The sequence below is a fragment of the Oryctolagus cuniculus genome, chromosome 11 (genome assembly GCF_964237555.1).
Source record: "Oryctolagus cuniculus chromosome 11, mOryCun1.1, whole genome shotgun sequence".
NCBI classification, from domain to species: domain Eukaryota; kingdom Metazoa; phylum Chordata; class Mammalia; order Lagomorpha; family Leporidae; genus Oryctolagus; species Oryctolagus cuniculus.
In genome coordinates this window covers 7,629,923-7,643,653 of record NC_091442.1, presented here as the reverse complement: position 1 = coordinate 7,643,653, position 13,731 = coordinate 7,629,923, and the positions used below count along the sequence as shown (strand labels likewise).

The following is a 13,731-nucleotide window of genomic DNA, read 5'->3' as shown; positions in this document are numbered from 1 at the left end:
CTTCCCCCTGTACCTCCACCCCTCTGGAGCCCCAGCCACCTAGGGTCTACCTCCGGGAGCTCAGGTGTCGGCTGCCAATTACATTTCCATCCTGCTCTGAGAACTGCTGCTTAATTAGCCTAATTACAGCGTGGCAGGCAGGGACAGCAGGCTGCGCGGGGAGGGGCATTAACCCTGTACTTCCCAGCGCGTCCCAGGCTCTCCGCAATCGGGCTGGAAGGCAGAGTGCAGGCCCTGGCCCACTGGTTCCCTTTCCGTGGCCAACAAATATACCGCATCTCTTTGGAGTGCATTCGTCAGGAAACAGCAGCCGCGTAGTAACAGTGAACGGCGCTGTGTACTCAAGGCCAGGCCTTTTAAACGGCCCGAAGTAGTGTGAGCCGGCAAAACCTTCTACATGGTCCTTAAGCAACAGCTCACTAACACACACTCTACAGAGGTACAGGCTGGGTCTGCTGATGTCTAGTCTTCCGAAGTCCTAATCAATGAGCTGGGTGGAGAACTGTGTGTGTTCGTGTTTTATGCAGATATATTTCCCCACAAACATCTGCTCGATTTATTTTGCTCAAATGGGATTATAGAGTATCTATGCTTTGGTGCCTTTTCTTAGTCGCTGAGCTCTGTCTCCGGGCTGTCCTTACTGGTCGGGGCTGACTTAGGACTTCATTCAGTTAGCCAGTCTCCTATTAGGAAGGCCTTCGTGAACGTGCAATTAAGTGCCATAAAAAAGAATAAATAAAGTCAAGCAGGTCAGTAAAGAAAGCTCCCAGTGCTGGGAAGGGGGTGGGGGCAGCCTGGCTCGGGCTCTGCAATCTGAGGCCTGGCCAGCAGGGTGGGCCCTGGGGCGGGAAGTCCCCTGTGGGGGCAGGGATTAACCCTTTCCCTGCTGGAAGCCCCAGATGGTTGCAGGGAAGAGCCAAGCAGCCTGGGTGGCCAGGATGGGGAGACAGCTGTGTGCCACCCCGGCGCTGTAACCACCAGCGTGATCCTCCTGGACCTGCTGGAGAGCACGTGCACGCTTCCAGCCCCTCCTTGCTGGCCCACCAGTGGCACCTATTACCAAACTTTGCCTCCGAGTCTTTTTCTGTTGTTGTTAACGAGGGATGCAAAACAACAGTGATGAGAACAAGTACTGTGCTAAAGCCTTCCGCTCCTGACATCCCACAATGCTCCTGAGAAGGCCAAGGGGCAGCCCGTGATCACGGTCCATGTTTGTGGGGTACAGGGTGAGGACCCCATTCGTGTACGTAAGGTGGAGTGAGCACACCAGAGTACTCAGCATTCCCCTCTCCATCAAGCTCTTTTCACTTCTTAGTGTTGGAAAGCTTCCAACTCCTGCCTTCTGATTCTTTATACAACACCTAATAAACTGCTGTGAACCTGTTCATGCCGCGGGGAAGGTATCATCCCCACTGCACAGATGGGAAAACTGAGACCCAGCGGTTCCGTGACCGGTCCACATTCACAGAGTAAATCAGAAGCAGTGCTGGGGTTCGAGCTCTCGTCCACAGGGCCCTGCTGCACTGTTGACCGGCTCCATCCGGGCAATGTGAAGGCACTGAAGAGGCCCAGAGCCTCCCACACACGGGGCCCCTGGGCGCATGTGCGCCAGTGCACAAACACATCGGCTTGGAGACAAGAAGCTGTGATGAAACCGAAGATGACAAACCGTTAAAGGAATGCGATCAAGGTGAGGCACAGTGGCAGTGGAGGACTCGATTCGTCCTCAGTAAGGTGGCAGCTGTGCGCCAGCCCAGCCCAACGGTTGAGTGGAAGTGCATTACGTGGCATGAAACGCCTGTGCCTGGCGCGACAGGTGGCTTTTGCCAAGATCTCCGTGCAATGCAGGGGGGCCCTTTGAACTTCCCTCCACTTGCTCGGTGACCCCATAACCAACGGAGACAATTGTGCCTTAAGGGCCTAGCATTTCCTGCAACAAAGTCAATATACTAAAAATAGTCTAAACGTTTTTCCTAATCCTGTGAAAGATTCTTCACTATCTTGTGGAAAGCAGAAAATATGATTAAATTTAAAAGCAGCCACAGTACAATCTACTGTCAACATTTTAAAAGATTTAATAGGTATATAATACTTGTACATTTTTGTAGGGTACAGTGTGATATTTCTTTTTTCTTAAAAGATTTATTTATTTATTTGAAAGTCAGAGTTATACACAGAGAGAGAGAGATAGAGAGAGAAGGAGAGGCAGAGAGAGAGAGAGAGAGAGAGAGAGATCTTCTATCTGCTGGTTCATTCCCTAAATAGCTTCAACGGCCGGAGCTGCACTGATCCAAAGCCAGGAGCCAGGAGCTTCTTCCAGGTCTCCCACGTGGGTGCAGGGGCCCAAGGACTTGAGCCTTCCCCTGTTGCTTTCCCAGGAGCGTCACCAGGGAGCTGGATGGGAAGTGAGCAGCCGGGACTCAGGCCGGTGCGCATATGGGAGGCCGGCGCTGCAGGTGGAGACTTCACCTACCCCCCAGCCCCAGCCCCACGTGGTATTTCAGTACGTGTAGACAGTATGTAATAATCAGATCAGGGTAGTCGGCATTTCCATCAGATATTTATCATTTCTTTGTATTGGGAACATTCAAATCTTCTCCATGAACTGTGTTGAAATCCACAAGTAAACATGTCCACCATAGTCCCCTCTATGGTGCCGTAGAACTCAGTTCTTCTACTGTCCACTGCATCCATTACTGGTAGCATTTTGACATGTATGTTGACACATGTTTATATTGATACGTACCCTATCCCTGCGTGTGTGTGTGTGTGTGTGTGTGATGACATCATTACTCTGATACCTACTGGAATGTGTACTTGTATACTGTATTTTAAATGTTCCAGTGTTAATTTTTTTCTTTTCTTTTTTAAGATGTATTTATTTACTTGAGAGGCAGAGAAAGAGAGGGAGTTACAGAGAAAGAGAGGGAGAGACAGAGAGACAAGTTTTCCATCCACTGGTTCACTCCCCAAATGGCTGCAACAGCCAGAGCTGAGCTGATCTGAAGCCAGGAGCCAGGAGCTTTCTCTGGATCTCCCACGTGGGTGCAGGGGCCCAAGCACTTGGGCCATCTTCTATTGCTTTCCCAGGCCATCAGCAGGGAGCTGGATCAGAAGTGGAGCAGCCGGGACTCATGCCTAGAATTATAGCCTTTGGGGAGGTCTCTCTGCCCTTATTCTCCTGCTCCTTAACTGAAATATGAGCTCCACATGTTCTAGAACGTTCTGTCTTCTGGCTGCCTTCTCTCTCCATTGCTTTCCTGCTAGTTAGGTCTTTGGATAGCCACGCTCACTTCCCCTATCAAACCCTAACTAGCTTAACCCGCTTCCCTGGTTGAACCGCAGTAGATGCGTTTGGGACTCCAGTTTCACTTCCTCTGGGAAGCCTCCCCAGGCCCTTTTCTGGGTGCCAGCTCAGGTCCCCGTGCCCTGTAGTCACCCCAGTCACACTTCATAGCATTCACTGGTTTTCACCTGTTGGTCTACCGCCGATCTGTGAGCACTTTTGTAGACGAAACCAGACCCCCAGTGTCTGGCCTAAGTGTTTGGCATGATGTGCTCCGTGTGCACTTGCTGAGGGGGTGAACAGACCTGTGTAGCATTCACTTACTACAGCACCCATGCATGGGTGTGTGTGTCTTCAATTACGAGAAGACCCGGGGTGGGAGAGGAAAGGCCTGAACTGGGAGCGCGGTGTTCTCCCAAGAATGGCGCAAATGCCCTGCGTTACTATTACTCTCAGCACTGCAGGTGCTGGCGTTCACACCAGCAAAGATCTAGGGAAACAGGAACAATGTGATGGGCACCAGTTTGATTCCTGGCTGCTCCACTTCTGATCCAGCTCCCTGCTATGGCCCGGGGAAGCAGCAGAAGATGGCCCAAGTCCTTGGGTCCCTGCACCCACATGGGAGACCCAGAAGAATCTCCTGGCTCCTGGCTTTGGACAGGCCATTGTGGCCATCTGGGGAGTGAGCCAGTGGATGAAAGACCTCTCTCTCTGTAACTCTGCCTTTCAAATGGCAGAACTGTAACATTATTTTTCCTCCATTGTAAAATATTTAGGTTGCTTTCAATTGTTCACTCTTTATTATGGTTCAGTTTGGCATTTAAACACATTTATTTAATAAATGAAATCATGTTTAGGACAATGTGAAATCCACATTTTAAATTTTTTGTTATTTTCCTTGTCATTGGTGGCTCGTTTGAGTCTGTTGCTGTCCTTGCCCTCACTCAAAGGGGAGCACGTTGAGAGCAAACTGCTTCTACTTCCTGCCGGGAGGTCTCCCGTCCCCGGCGCAATACTGAACGACAGACGCTCCCTGGCAGAGATCAGAGGGCTGGGTGGCAGCCGACTGCTCCAGCCTCATCGTCCCCTGACAACATGCAGCAGGTCTGTGTTCTTTTTAAATCAACAAGAGACTATTCATTTAAATATTTCTGCATTAGCTGAACTTTTAATTATGCAACACATTCATCCAGAGATGCGTCCATATCATAGATGTGCAGCCCAGTGGGTGTTCCTGCTTTGAACACGCCTGAGTAAGCCACTGAATCAAGACCCGGGATGTCCTAACCCCGAGGAGCTCCTCCCAGAGTCCACACGGGTCCTTTTGTTTCCTGGTCTAGGTGGGTGCTTTGCTCTCCTCCCTGCACACTCTCCACCTTTTCAGATTCAGCCTTAACAATGGAATCCTGCCTCTAGCAAGTTTATCAGTTGCTGGTAAAAGGAGCCCGGGGCAGATAAGGAGGGCTGGAAGAAGGAGACAAAATTCTAGCCAGAAATTAAGTTATTTACAAGCACTGATAAGATGAAGTTGATAGTTTCTAAATTTTATTTATTTGAAAGTCAGAGAGAGAGAGTGAGTGAGAGAGTGAGAGAGAGAGAGAGCTCTCATTCACTGGTTCACTTCCCAAACGCTTGTGACAGTTAGGGCTGGGTCAGGCCAAAGCCAGGAACCAGGAACTGAAGTTGAGTCTCTCACACGCGTGGCAGGGACCAACCTAAGCCATCACCTGCTTCCTCCCAGGGTGCACATTAGCAGGAAGGCAGAGCCAACCGTGAAGCTGAGACTTGAACCCAGCACTCTGATACCAAATGCTGGCGTCCCAAGCAGAGTCTTACACCAAATACCTGCCCCAAGCATTTCCTACAGAACATTTGCCATAATGGAAGCCTCTAACTTCTCTCAGTACACATATCCATGAGGGAAAATGTACACTTGGAATTCTCCTGTTCTGCGTTTGGCAGTTAATCATACATTCAGTTCATCTTCATTCTTCATTCATTCCATGCAGAAGACCCTTTCATTGATTGCCTACCACAGACTGTAGTGGGTTATAAACATAGCAGGAATCAAAATCAATATCACCCTGGCTCAGGGACAGGCAGACAAATGAGTGAGTGAAGGACATTGCGTGCCATGAGTGCTACCTAGAGCAATGAAGCTGGGTGAGGGAAAGGGGAAGTCCTCGAAGGGGAGTGGGCACTCTGATATGAGACAGAACAGGGAAGAGCATTATTTTTTGGACAGGCAGAGTTAGACAGTGAGAGAGAGAGACAGAGAGAAAGATCTTCCTTTTTCTGTTGGTTCACCCCCTAAGTGACCGCTTCGGCCGGCGCTGCGCCGATCCGAAGCCAGGAGCCAGGTGCTTCCCCCGGTCTCCCATGCAGGTGCAGGGCCCCAAGGACCTGGGCCATCCTCCAGTGCCCTCCTGGGCCACAGCAGAGAGCTGGACTGGAAGAGGAGCAACCAGGACAGAATCCGGCGCCCCGACCGGTGCCGGCACCGCAGGTGGAGGATCAGCCTAGTGAGCCGCGGCGCCGGCAGGGAAGAGCATTTGTAAAAGTGACCTGGAGCAAGAGCGGAGGCTGGAGGCCACAGCTGGGGTTGTATTTGGGAAAATGGACAGAGGCCCACAGGACCGAGACAGGGAGCCTAGAGATGAGGCTACGTGTGTGGCAGGTGCATGGCAGGTGCATGTACTGTGAAGGAAGTGGGGAGCCGTAGGAAGGTGGGGCCTCAAGACGTACAAGACTTGGCTTAGGTTAGAAAGACCCCTATGAGAATGGAGCCAGGAAAACCAGTTTGGAAGCTACTGCAATAATCCAGGCAGGAGAAGGGGCTCTTTCTTTCTTTCTTTCTTTCTTTCTTTCTTTCTTTCTTTCTTTCTTTCTTTCTTTTTATATTTTTGACAGGCAGAGTGGACAGTGAGAGACTGAGACAGAGAGAAAGGTCTTTATTTTAAAATTTTTTTAAACTTTTATTTAATGAATATAAATTTCCAAAGTACAGCTTATGGATTACAATGGCTTCCCCCCCAATAACGTCCCTCCCACCCGCAACCCTCCCCTTTCCCACTCCCTCTCCCCTTCCATTCACATCGTGATTCATTTTTGATTCTCTTTATATACAGAAGATCAGTTTAGCATGCATTAAGTAAAGATTTCAACAGTTTGCTCCCACACAGAAACATAAAGTGAAAAATACTGTTTGAATACTAGTTATAGCATTAAATCTCAATGTACAGCACACTAAGGACAGAGATCCTACATGAGGAGTAAGTGCACAGTGACTCCTGTTGTTGACTTAACAAATTGACACTCTTGTTTATGGCCTCAGTAATCACCCTAGGCTCTTGTCATGAGCTGCCAAGGCTATGGAAGCCCTCTGAGTTCACCGACTCTGATCATATTTAGACAAGGCCATGGTCAAAGTGGAGGTTCTCTCCTCCCTTCAGAGAAAGGTACCTCCTTCTTTGATGACCTGTTCTTTCCACTGGGATCTCACTCGCAGAGATCTTTCATTTAGGTTTTTTTTTCCCCAGAGTGTCTTGGCTTTTCATGCCTGAAATACTCTCATGGGCATTTCAGCCAGATCCGTATGCCTTAAGGGCTGATTCTGAGGCCAGAGTGCTGTTTAGGACATCTGCCATTCTATGGGTCTGCTGTGTATCTCACTTCCCATGTTGGCTCATTCTCTCCCTTTTTTTATTCTATCAGCTAGTATTTGCAGACACTATTCTTGTTTCTGTGATCCCTTTGGTTCTTAGTCCTATCATTATGATCAATTATGAACAGAAATTGATCACTGGGACTAGTGAGATGGCATTGGTACATGCCACCTTCATGGGATTGAATTGGAATCCCCTGGTATGTTTCTAACTCTACCATTTGAGGTAAGTCAGTTTAAGCATGTCCCGAATTGCACATCTCTTCCCTCTCTTATTCCCACTCTTATATTTAACTGTGATCACTTTTCAGTTAAGTTTCAGCACTTAAGAAGAATTGTGTATTGATTACAGTATTCAACCAAAAGTATTAAGTAGAACAAACAAACAAAAATACTTAGAGGGATAACATATTAAGTTGCTCATCAACAGTCAGGGTGAGGGCTGTATTAATTCTTTTTTTTTTTTTTTTTTTTTTTTTTTGACAGGCAGAGTGGATAGAGAGAGAGAGAGAGAGAGAGAGAGAAAGGTCTTCCTTTTTGCCGTTGGTTCACCCTCCAATGGCTGCCGCAGCCGGCACATCGCACTGATCCAAAGGCAGGAGCCAGGTGCTTCTCCTGGTCTTCCATGCGGGTGCAGGGACCAAGGACTTGGGCCATCCTCCACTGCACTCCTGGGCCACAGCAGAGAGCTGGCCTGGAAGAGGGGCAACCAGGACAGAATCCGGCGCCCTGACTGGGACTAGAACCCAGGGTGCCGGCGCCGCAAGGCGGAGGATTAGCCTAGTGAGCCGCGGCGCCAGCCAAGGCTTTTTTTTTTTTTTCTAGCTTTTAAACAAACTATCCCAAAATGTGTGTCTTAAAGGATAAATGGTTCACAATTGCTCATAATTCTGAGGTCTGCTGTTCTGATTCACAAATGCTCACATGCAAGGGGACTTCAACATGTTCATGGAAAAATGGATTGAAGACCTAAGTTTAGTTTGGTGCAAAAAAAATTGAAATCCATACACAGATTTTTTTCCCTCTCATCCATGAACTTTTTCTTATTCCATGAACTTTTTGAAGCCCCTGTGTGTTTTAGCTCACTGGATGCAGGTTGTTAGGTTTCTATCAATATTCTTAAGCTGTTCTGTCTGGGAAGCGTTTAGGACAACTGACTAAGTTTGATTCTTTTAGAGTCTTTATTTTGTAAAATATTTTGAAAGAGAGAGAGAGAGAAAGAGGTCTTCTAACTGCTGGTTCACTCCCCAAGTGCTCACAATGTCTGGGACGGGGCCAGCCTGAAGCGAGGAGCTGGGAAGCACAGCCACATGACTGACAGGGACCCAAGCATGTAAATCATCACCCTTGCTTCCCACGGTACACGTGAGTAGGAATCAGGTGCAGAACTGGGACTTGAACCCAGGCACTCTGATAGGGCAAGTTCTAGACCAAATGCCTGCCCTTAGGGTCTTCCTTTTAAGCTGTGTTGGGTAGGATCAGAGAAGTGGCCAATCGAGGGCTCATTATTCTCCTCTGTTGAGCCTTTGGAGTGCTCAGCCTAATGCCCCTGAAATTGTGAGTTCATCCAGGCAGGCGGCGTGTGCTCCAATAATAATCCAAGACAACGTGACCCACCATGACTGGGACAAACGGCTGGTTCCAGTTCTTTGCTCAGCGTTGGGAAGGTTCTCCCAGTGCAGGTGCTGGTGGGTACTCAGCTGAGGCCTCCAAGGGGTCCTTAGCAGACCTCTGAAGCTCTCTCCGTAGCGTTGTTTGGTACCCTGTCCACCTGCATTCAAAATGCCTCAGTGTGTCCTCCTCCAGTCCCACCTCCTTGATTCAGAGGGTCTGTGCTGTTGTGCCTGAGGTCCCTCCCACAGATCCATAGAGTTGGAGATGCTGCCTCACCCTTAGTGGGGATAACTTGCAGTGTGGCCTGGAAGAGGGGCTTCTAAGGCTCAACAGGATTCAAAGCCCCAGCCAAGTCTCCAGTGGGACACAGAGTGGCCTCTCATTGATTGCCTTGATTCTGAGCCCCGAAACAGGGATCCGGTCAGTGTTCATGACTCCTCAAGTTCTTCCAAGTACTGGGTCTTTGATTCCATCTAGGAGCCTCAGTACCTTATCTCTGTCTCTACTCTCTTAGCTAAAATAACAATGAATTGGCGATTCTGGGTCTATCTTAGCTTAAAAACATATGGAAGGGATTTTACTCTTGATCAATGGGCTGCATTGCTATTTATTATTAATAGTAGCCAAGTATAGACATTGATGAAAGATATGCTTTAAAAATTGTTAGGATGTATTTAAGGGTTTCTTACAGTAATAATAATATTCATTCACCAGCATCTGCCAAGACTCATGCTGAAATATCATGGAAACACAACTCATGCTAGGTTAAGCAAAGCTCCTACAGAAGTGGAATTTACAGGCTCATCCCGATCAGAAGCCCAACAGGCAGAGCCTGATTCAGTCTGCAGATGTGAACTGAAACATTGCATCGTGCCCCATGAGCACACACATTTATTACAAGTCAATCAAATATAGAACTTCTCAGTGACAACCCACCTCTTTGGATCTCTCTCCCTCTTCTTTCCCTTGCTTGTTCTTCCTGATCTTCATCCTCAGGCTTCCAGCATCACATTTCCGGTGGCCTCAAGTTTTTTATCTCAGAGGAGTAGAGAATGCATTCCCCAATATCTATGGCAAAAGTGCTGGAGGAGGGGGACCCCAGGTGTCCAGACCTGGGACCCGGCGCCTGCCCTGGTGGTGGGCTCAGGCCCCTGGGCGAACGAGGCTGGAGCAGACTTTCTCCTGCTTGGCAGCACTGAGACTCTCGGCCGGATCATTCTTGGCTGTGGGGCCACCTGGTGCACTGTGGGGTGTTTAGCAGAACCCCTGGTCTCTACCCACTGCATGTCAGAGGCCTCCCCATCTTCCTGCTTCGTGTGACAACCGAAACTGTCTCCAGATGTTGCCAGATCACCCCGAATGGCCAACTGCTTCTAAGCAGCAAGGGTAGTTTCCCGCGGGAAGAGACGCTGGGCCAGCAAGCAGGGCCCCTCGCTTCAGTGTGGCTCCTGGGCAGCGCTGAAGGCCGTGGACCTGCAGTTGGGATCCTTTTACTGAACCGTGAACTACTGCAATGGACACCATTGAGAGCAGTGCTTAAATTTCTCACAAACCCGTAAAAACGAGGAAACACCTGTGAAAACGTGAGCTGTGCGTGGCTGTTGCGGCAGAACCAGAATAGAGAAACCCCTTGACGGGCGATGAGGGCTGCACGCTCAAAGTGAAGTACCAAGTTCTGTGTGGGCTCAATCTCGCACAGGGCGCGTGATCATCCCAAAATCATCTAATCCCTTTAGTCTCTGGCTTCCTCTCCTGTTAAGGAAGATTAATGATATGTGACAACCAAGGAACAGTGTATATAAGACTGAAATGACAGGCAAACTAGAGGTGGTATTTAAATGTTCTCTTGAATTAGTTAAATATGAAAGCTATTGGGGGGGAGACTTCTGATCCCCTTCTTCCTGCTCTGCCTTCCCCTCCTCCTGTCTTTTCCTCCTCGCCTGCACTTCTTCCGTCCTTACTCCCTCCTCCCTTCCCCCCTCCTCCCTTCCCTCCTTTTTAGCCCCCCTTTGCTCCCTCCTTCTCTCTTTTCCTTCTGGCTTGCTGTTTAATGTAAAGCTAGCAGCGTTATAACAAGGAGAATGGTTATTTTTTATTTTAAAGCATGTTCTAAGAGGTAAAGGAATTGCTCACTTGTTTATTACCAATCTCTTCTATTCCTACATCAGGAAAAAAAAAAGGAAAGGCAAGGAAAACATTTCCGGTTCATTGTGCTAGGTGGTGGGTGGGAGTTGGAGAAGTGATTCTATCCTCGTCCTTATAAAGGCAGACATTGTGTCCCCACGGCCACGGAGCGTATGCCCTCAGCCTTCTGGCTCTGTTCCGCCTTGGTCAGAACCCAACCGGTAAATTCGGTGGGATTGAAGTCTCTGGTCTTTGTCTGAACAAATCAGAAATCGCCAGAAAGAGGTTGAACAAACTGCGGAGCCCCGTTGCAGTGAAGGGTGGACCATATCCCAGAAACAAACACATGACCTAATCTCAAGTCCCCTGTGGGGCGTCACGCTCCGTGTCTTAAGAGAGCCGTGCAGTGGAGTTTACTTCCGCGAGGGACAGAACATTTAGCTTTTGATCTGAACCAGTTGTAGGAAATCCTCGGCACGTCACCTTCTGGAGTCAACCTGGTCGGACTCAGATTGGATCTGAATTATTGCGCAAACTCCTCCTTGAGTTTTCAGGAACCAGCGCTGTGTTTGCTCCCTCTCCCCGAGTGTAGAAGCAGGCTTTGCCTGGTGACACCGTTTATCGCGATCGCTGTCAGCGGGTTGTTTTTCATACTCTTGTTTCACTTCTGAAAGTTGCTGAGATGAGTGCATCCATTTCTCAACAGTCAAGTGTCTCCTAGACTTCTTCTGGAAACAGGCAGGGGTCCCCACTAATATGCATCCAGATTCACGTTTGAATAGTGCAGGAAGAAAGAGGAGAGAGAGAGGGGGAAGGAGAGGGAGCGGGAGGGAGAGAGGAAGCGGGGAGGGGAAGCCAGAGAGAATTTTCTTCCGTGCCCGGCGGAGTCAGTGCATATGAATACTCTAGGAATGAACCCAGCAAGTCCTCCGCTGTCACTGGGGAGGCCCACCCCCCAACCCCCACCCACCCCCAGGTACCCCTCACAGTTAACATGGTCCTCTCCAACAGTGTATTTTTTCATACTATTTGTTGAACTCTTAGTACAGAGTTAACCGGATGTGTATAAAGTTAATTGAAAATAGACCTTAGTAAAAAATAAGAATGGGACTAGGAGAGGGAGGAGGAAGAGGGGTGGGAGTGGGGGTGGGGGGGTACGGAGGGAGGAATCACTGTTCCTAAAGTTGTACTTATGAAATGCATGAAGTTTGTGCTCCTTAGATAAAAGATTTCTGGGAAAAGTAAATGCTATGGTCCACGCTCTCTATTGCACAGGACTAGAGACTTCTACACACACTTCTACAGCTGGAAATCAGAGCAGCAAGGAAACAGATTCAACGCTGTCTAGCTTGGCACACTCATAGTTTGCGTCTTCCAGTCTGTTTTGTCCTAAGGACTTAATTCCTTTCCAGTGACACTTCTTTCTGGCCCCTTCGGGGTTTCCTTCCTGCCATTGTTGTTTGGGTTGGCCAGCGGCTGCAGTGTCTGCGGACTTTTGCAGACTCAGGGGCTGGGAAAGAGTTAGGGAGGTGGGATGGCCGGGACCGGAGAGGGGAAGTCACTCCCCAGGTCCTTCCCTGTTCTGGGACACACTGAGCAGTGAACACCATTTGTTACTGCAACTGCTTTTATTTTATTTTATTTCTCAAAGAAACCTTTTATTTAATGAGTACAAATTTCACAAGTACAACTTTAGGAATATATTCTTCCCACCATACCCACCCTCCCACCCCCACTCCCACCCCACCTCCTTCTCCCTCTCCCAGTCCCATTCTCCATTAAGATTCATTTCCAATTAACTTGATACACAGGAAGACCAACTGCATACTAAGATTTCAACAGTTTGCACACACACAAAACTGGGAACAAGTTTTATAGTTAATTCTCACAATACAACTCCTTGAGGACAGAGGTCCTGCGTGGCAAGTAAGAGCACAGTGACCCCTCTCCAACTGCTTTTACGTACAGTGACAGCGAACTAATAGCAATTCAAATGGTGCCTCTTCAAGGATATCTGAGAACTCCGGACACACCTCATTTTAAGAGCACAGTATATGCGTGATCGGAATCCGACCGTTTCCTTACAGAAAGTCTCCCTAAATTACGTCTCATGGACATGAGTCACGGTCAAAGGAGAGCACCATGAAGCCACTGCCCCGCTTCTATTTTTAAGAGTCGCTAGGAAAAACAGAAAATAATTTTGGAAAATAAAGGAAATACGATTTCTCTTTTTTCTTTTTTGCTTTTCTTTAGAGAGTGGGGAGAGATCTAACCTCTCCGATTCGTGTAAAATCAAGGTCTGAGAAGAAGATACAGCAGGGCAGCCCTGATTTCCCCAGTTCAGGTTGTCTGGTCTCAGCACACTATGATCTGTGGGACACCAGGGGTTCCCTGGAGAAACTTGGAAAGAGAAAGGATTAATTTTGTTGGATCTGAATGCCCTAAACATAGCCTCTGAGTCAGGTACAAAATCCCAGGGCTATAATATCGGAAGAATGCTGAGCCGTGGTCCAGCTTAATTGAAACGCAGAGAACGCGTGTGGCACCTGTGTGTGATGGCATCCGGCTAGGGACGGGCGCTCTCAGAGTGTGTGCACCTGGCACTCGGCTTCCTCCTTCCTGATCAAAGTTCAACAGCTCTTTGTAGCTGCACAGTCCAGCCGCTGTGATTTCTGTTTACTTTCATTTCCCCAGGGCGGAGCGGTGTCCTCGGGGCTTCAGTGTGTGTGCTAGGCTCTGCAGTGCTGCCCGAATCAACCCGATTCCAGCAACAGCAGCGCGCTGGACAGGGGAGCTGTCGCAGGCGCCCCGCCCACTTCCAGCAGAACTTCCCTGACTGTGCATTTACTCCGGGAGGGTGTGGGGGAGGCACCACGGTTGTTTGGAAATGAGCCCGACCGAGAGACAGTGTGGAGCTCTGTGGTTTGTTCCTCTCCTTTAACATCAGACACAGGTTTTGTTTTACCATAAGTTAAAAAAAAAAAAGACAAATTGTAATGTGGCTGTAGATAGCTACCGGGAAGGAAAAACCTGTCTGTACGCT

General features: G+C 48.7%; 1 long non-coding RNA gene across 1 annotated transcript; it reads right to left on the bottom strand.

The window, feature by feature from the left end:
* Window positions 1-7,401: 7,401 nt before the first annotated feature.
* LOC127487356 (uncharacterized) lies at window positions 7,402-13,466 on the bottom strand. The gene is made up of 2 exons (XR_007914152.2): window positions 13,235-13,466; window positions 7,402-10,316 (listed from the first exon to the last, which is right to left on the bottom strand). It is a non-coding gene; the product is annotated as an uncharacterized lncRNA (long non-coding RNA).
* Between the last annotated feature and the right edge of the window lie 265 nt (window positions 13,467-13,731).